The sequence below is a fragment of the Adiantum capillus-veneris genome, chromosome 12, assembly GCF_014529385.1.
Source record: "Adiantum capillus-veneris isolate H3 chromosome 12, ASM1452938v2, whole genome shotgun sequence".
NCBI classification, from domain to species: domain Eukaryota; kingdom Viridiplantae; phylum Streptophyta; class Polypodiopsida; order Polypodiales; family Pteridaceae; genus Adiantum; species Adiantum capillus-veneris.
The window spans coordinates 113369923-113376959 of NC_140942.1; positions in this window are offsets into that span (position 1 = coordinate 113369923).

Sequence of the window (7037 nt, forward strand, 5' to 3'; positions counted from 1 at the left end):
TCTGAGACTGCCATGTCTCCTACGATGTTGCATACGACGAAAACAATGCCGTCTAACGTGTCCAGAATGACCACAATACCAACATGTCACCTGTCGGCGTACTCGTGAATGTACATGTCTCACACGAGTCCGTGATGACTCAGATCTATCATACATATCATGTAATCTGCGCCAAAGTGCTCTCGAAGTAGTCTCATACATAACAAGAGCATATACAGATTCCGCAAGGTGCAAAGAGAGCGTAGATACTGCCATCTCCTCTAGCTCCTGCCACTGATCGTCAGACATGTTTGAAGGTCTACCTGCATCACCACTCAATGGTCGATGCAACCCTTGCTGTGTCAATGCATCAAGCATACACTCTCTCCATGCTGCAAAGTCTGACCCATCAAACACGCGCATCTGTGAGAGGTCACAATCTGATCGATCACCTGTCTCTGCCATGAGCACAATGTAGCAAACTAGAAAGCAAAACCACCTCACCAACAACACCTGGAAACTGTCTACAAATATGGCCAGAAACACAATGTAAAACCTATGAGACACACTCCAAAATAGAGCTCCCGCAATGTCAATGCAAGCCTCGCATGCTCTAGTATCACACTGCAATCTATGAGCTAATCACCAAGCCCACACTGTGTGGTATCGATGCATACACACGCACAAGTCTCCCACCTGCAGAGAACACCGCACGCAAATGCTGAGTGCAACCCGCAATCTCTACCTAGATCACATAAATGATACCCATAAAACTCCTGGGAAAATTTCGCCAGAGTTTCGACGCACAATGGCTGTCAACACAAAATAACCATTGTCCTGCAAGCTCAATACAATGAGCAATCAATGCGCATCAAATTACACTCAACATACATGTATAAGCTCTGCAAAACTATGGCAAACAATGCTCAAGATCACAAGACTCTCCCACCTGAGAGCAAACCACTGTCTCAAGCAAAGAAAGATACACAACTCCTCACTCTTGCGAGAGTGGATACAAAAACACAAAACTGTGTACAAACTGACAAAACCTGTCAAAGTGAGAGTAAACACTCGATCACAAACTATGGCGAGAATTTGGGAAAAATTCGACAGAATTTCCCCTGAAAACTGAGCAAAAAACTCAAGTACAATCTCTACCATAAACCATAACACTACTCAATGCCAATGAGTAGAAATGCCAAAAATGGCTCCACATTTTCACATACAATGGCAATCTGCACTCAACGTACATCAACGGAGTGACCGCGCATAAGCAAGCGCCAAAAGATTTGCAATCCGGAAACTTGATCAATGCGAAAACAATGCTCTCAAGAGAGCTCACCGGCACTTGAAAGTGCTCGTCAAAATGCATGTATAATGGGCATCAACCATGCGCCATAACCATATGCAAACCATCCGCAAAGACCATGAATCCAAGCACAAAATCACTGCCAAAGTATCCTGTGAAAACCAGTGAAAGAAGCTCCACCTGTGTGCTCCAAAAACCTGCGTCTCTCAAGAGACCGCTTCGGTGGTGTGTAAACGCCTCCGTACTTCGTTGCCCAAGTCTACCAAAAAACCCTCAAACCACAAGCTTAACACAAGCTGCAATTGCATCTTCAGCTCAGAATTTATGCGCTCAACTTCAAGCATCTCCCGTGATTCCAAAAGTGCATCAAACTCGCACACAATGCGACAATAGAAAATCTGGAATTTCTGTATACAGTCAGTCTGAGCTGAATATCAACAAAACTGTGAGGAATTTGCAAAAAGTTGCTTCTGCAAAGTTGTAGACCACGTCGAAACGGATGGGCTTATTGGAAAGAATTCTCAGATCTGCATTCTACAAGGAGAAAAACGAATCTGAAAACTGTGCTGCCGCGCACACAGTTTTAGGGCAGCACCTTCACTTACACACAATCTTCCACACTCCTTTCTGAGCTTCCACAAGAGCATACATCACTCTCAACTGAGCTCACAAGCTCCCATTGCATTCTCACAAAGCTTCCAAGCTTTCTTAATCTCTCTACCGTCAAGAGCGAGCGAGCTATCACCTCGAAGCTCTCAAAGCTGTCGTGCTCTCCGCGGTCACCATAGATCTGATACCAATTGAAGGGGATCGGGGAGCACCACAGACGTATAGTGAGAGAGAGAGAGAGAGAAGGAGACACACAACACGATGTGGGTGGGGAGACTCAAAAGAGTGAGCAGCCCCCTATACACTTATGCTATGTATAAGGTATACAAGTCAGTGGGCGCCCAAACTCTGGGCGGCCGGGCAAGGCACAGACGCCTATACCCCAACAATAACTACCACATAATGGAACGCTTGGAAGAATGTTGTGGATGAAGCTTTGAGGAAGGATCAAGTAGAAGACTTGCAGGATGCCTTGCGAACATTTCATCTGAAGATGGGTCAATGGCGCATCTAGATTAGATAGCTAATAAAGATCATTAATGAACCTCTTCAACTAATAGTTAAAGCCTCCAAGATTCCAGAGAAAGAGCTTGCAATAGTGAAGCTTGAAAAACCGAGTTCAAGGAGATGGCTAAATTATGTTCGAAGCCCGAATCGAAGTCAACCAACCACTTCCTGAAGGATGGATTCACACATCATCCTTTTGTCATAAGCTTGCCCGAGCTAGACTAACTAGAGGCCGATGAACACTATATGATGCAGAGACAAAGACTTTGAAGGCTTTAACGCCATATGAAACGAAGATAAAGACTGCTCACAAGGAGCAACTCGAGCAGGAAGCTCTTTACTCACTTGTCCAAAAAAGGAGAATGCCGCATTGCGGGTTCAAGGGGATTCCAATACTCCACGAGTTACCTAGAAACCTCTAAAGAAGAAGGCTCCATATAAGCAAAAGGCAGTTCGGTGGACTAAGCGTGCTTAATTCATATTGAATTAATCCGAGGATTGGTTGAAATTCTGGAAATATTCCAAACTTCAAGAAAAGGGGGAAGGAAATGTAGATGGTGGGAACGGCCTCTAGACAAGAAGTTCAGACTGGTGGCTGAACTAGTAATTATTGCACCTAGTTACTGCAATAATTCTATAGGAGACAGTCAGTTAGAGGCCCAATCCAACGGCTATAAATAGGACCCACTATTCATTTTCCACGTTACAATTTATCACAGAGTTTATTGTCTTGGAGCTCTTTACGCTCTTGTACTCTTGTAACTCTTTTATCATTAAGCCCAAAGCAGATTTTGGCTCATACTGTTGTACCCTAATTACACTCATCTGCATACATATTCCAGTTCCAGTTTCCATTTCAATTCCAGTCTTGTGCTTCATTTCAGCCTTTGTCTGTATGTTCTAAAGTCTCTATCTGATTTTGCTTGCCTGATCTGAACTAACTCTAACTGACCAACCTTGAATAGGTGTCACAAGTGACCGGGTCTTTCCACATAGAACCATCTTTTTTCTTCACCAATAAGATTGGTGAAGCCCATGGAGAATTGATGGGTTTAATAAAGCCTTTATCTACATAGTCTTGCAATTGCTTTTCAACTTCTAAGTGTTGTGCATGGCCTAGTCTATAAGGTGGTCTGTAGATAGGCTTTGCATCTTTAAGTAAATCAATAGCATGATCTACTTCACCTCTTTCAGGGGGTAAACCCTTTGGCAAACATCTTAAAATTACTCTAACAAGACTTTTGAATCACTTTCATAATCACTACGAGAAGACAAAGATGAGTAGGAAACCCAATCTTTCATTTCTACATCATAGTCCTTATTTACAACAGATCGACACCAAAGCATATATACATCACAAGACCTTCCCTTTACAATCTTTTGCAACTCAAGAGAACATATCAAAGGACTATTGTGTACATCATGCTCACCTTGTATAGCAAAATTTTTGCCTTCTTTTTCAAATTATATTTGAGTTTTACCGGTAACTCTGTTTCAAAGAAGGCCCTAATCCCCACAGACATTCCCTTCCCAAAACCAAGTCCAAACAATTTATATTCATGATGTGGAAGTCAAGTGTGTCTTTATACCCTTGTATCCCAACTTCCAAATTGGATACCATATATCTTCTTATCTTCACCATGCATCATAGAGACAACAAATTGGTGAGTGCTTGGTTGTTGAGAAATTTTAAATTTCTTGACAAGAGCGTAGTTCACAAAGTTGTGTGTGGAAATCATCTATCATGACCCTCACCCTTTTCCATCATGTGGACCAAAACTTGATTTCCACATGCTTGTTGACAAACACCAATGATGCTCTTTGTCCTTGTGCAACACTTCTATGAATTTATACTTTTCATTACCATTTATCAGAAGTGTTTGTACCACATGGATTTGCCTCTCTTTATGACTCTTGTCAGTACCTTTATCCTTTTCATCATCTTTTTTACTTTTGTTATTTGGACAGATCCATTGAGAATGGCCGAGTGACAACCAAAAAAAGCATAAGTTTTCTTTTTTGGCCTTTGCAAAGTCCTCTAGGTTCAACCTAGGTCCTAGTGCAACCCTCTTTTTAAAATAGTGGTTTAACCTCCTTATTAAATGGGAATTTTCTTTTTCCTTTTAGAAAAGGCCATGATACCCTTGTATCTATGGATTTGGGCTCAATTTGAGTGGGATTAGAAGCTGTCAAGCGAGTATTATCTTCATAAATTTGCGCAAATTTAATTGCTTTCTCCAAAGTTTTTGGTGCACTTCTTTTGACTTCTCTCTTGAAATGTCTATTTAATCCCCGTATAAACCCTCTTGTTTTGTGAAATTCATCTATCCCTTGAAGTAAAAAGGATTATTTCTCTATAATGTGCAATGTAAGCAAGCAAAGGCCTACCCCATTGCATAGCTTTGTCCCAAGACTCCCCATTTCTTTCTGGTTCATTTTCACGGAGAAATTATTCACAAAAATGCTCTCAAATTGAGCCCAATCCCCTAAAATATTTCTCGATTCCTTGAGACCCATCCGTCGTTTGTAGGCTTTTGGCCCCAATGATAGACTAGCCTCAAGTGGCTAGTACTCAAGTGGGGTATTTTTTAGCATATGTAGGTCTTGCCATTTCTGTAGGAAAGTATAAATAGAATCTTTGTTTCTATCTTTTTCCTCACCATTAAATTGAGGAGGTTTCATGTCTTTGAGCATAGGTTTTTCTTTAGGTCTAGATTAAGTTTCAGGAGGAGGGAAATCAGTCTCTTTATACTTAGCTCCACTGTCCCTAGACATGGAAAGCATGTTTGGATCAACTGGCACAAAAGACACTGTCATCAACCACTTACCCTTCTGCATATACTCAGACAACTAGGTCATTGGATGTTTGAGACCATCTAGAGCAACCAAAAATGTTTGTAATTATGATTTGATGTTTTCTATCCTATGTACTATCATCTCATGGTGCTCACGGGATGGCACATACCACTCTTCCCCTATGTACTCAATCCCGTACATATTTTGATCTTAATTGGTGTCGATCTCAGATTGCTTTTGATTTTGGTCTTTTTCCATGGTTGTAAGTTTCAAAAGCAAAACTCACTTAAAAACTTGAATCAGACGGGGAAAAAAGTAAGGTAAGAAGGCTATGTAGAAATTTACAAAACTTCCTTGTGCTCATCGTGCAAGAAATATGAGGCCATCATCTCCTGGTTGATCTTTACGAGCATCCTCTTACATGTAAAGTAGTTGGCCCTTTGTAATTTGAGATTATATGTTGCTGGTTACGTTGTAGTCACCCTTTCCTCATACCAATCATTGTTGCTTCAATTTGCTACCTTGGCCCTTTATTTCGGTCCTGACTATGCTGACCCAACTCTTGAGATACCCTTAGAATGATCAATTGGGATGTGAACAATGGTATGGAAAGGACTACTAAGACATTAGACTTTGAATTGAACATTTAGTGACTTTCAAGAGAACAACTCTAGTACCTCTTTCATCAAGGTGTGAACATTGGTATGGAAAGGACCACGAAAACATTAGACTTCGAATTGAATGCTCAATGACTTTCAAGAGAAAAAGTATGGTATCTATTTCACCGGAAAGATGCGTGCTTGGAGCAAGCAAGGGGAGTGAGGGTGCTCAATGCACAAGAAGGGCAGGGAGGGCTAAGGAAGCTTAGTATGAATAGGTGCCTTCCATGCACAGAGAAGCATCTTAGCAGTAGTAGTGTAGCCTTGGAAAAACGAGCAATGATGTCTATGGACCTGAGCCCCTCGCAACGACGAGTCAGAGGGAGAGAAAGAGAAAGAGCCTATGGCTCTGATACAAGTGTAACAAAGCATAGTGTAACAAAGCAAGCTTGAAGTAGTGAAGTAGGGCTTGCGGTTCGCAGCTCGCAGTAGGGTACACACACACACACCCACACACACACACACACACACACACACACACACACACACACACACACACACACACACACACACACACACACACACACACACACACACACAACAGGAGCCTCCACTCCCCTCTCATTACCTCCAAGGCCGCCTCCCTGCATGGGAAAAATCCTTCAGAAATTGGCACTTGGCACTTAATAGTACTTAGAGGCGGTTCCTACAGCCACAACCCCTACTCTAGTGTTGTGCATGTGCATCACATTCCTTCCAATGAAAAGTATGAATTTATAGAAGTGTTGCACGAGGACAAAGAGCATCATTGTTGTTTGTCAACCAGCATGTGGAAATCAAGTTTTGGTCCACATGAGCTGGTAAAAATGCATGGGTTGTAAATGGGAAAAGGATCAGGGTCATGAGAGATGACTTTGCCACACATGAGGAGTGTTGCTCGAGGACAAAGAGCATCATTGTTGTTTGTCAACCAGCATGTGGAAATCAAGTTTTGGTCTACATGAGCCGGTAAAAATGCATGGGTTTGTAAATGGGAAAAGGATCAGGGTCATGAGAGATGACTTTGCCACACACAAATTTCTGAACTAAGGTCTTGTCAAGAAATTAAATCTTTCTCAACAACCAAGCGCTCACCAATATGTCGTCTACATGATGCATGGATAAGATGGGATGCATATGTATCTAATTTGGAAGTTGAAATACAAGGGTATACAGACATGCTTGACTTCCAATTATGA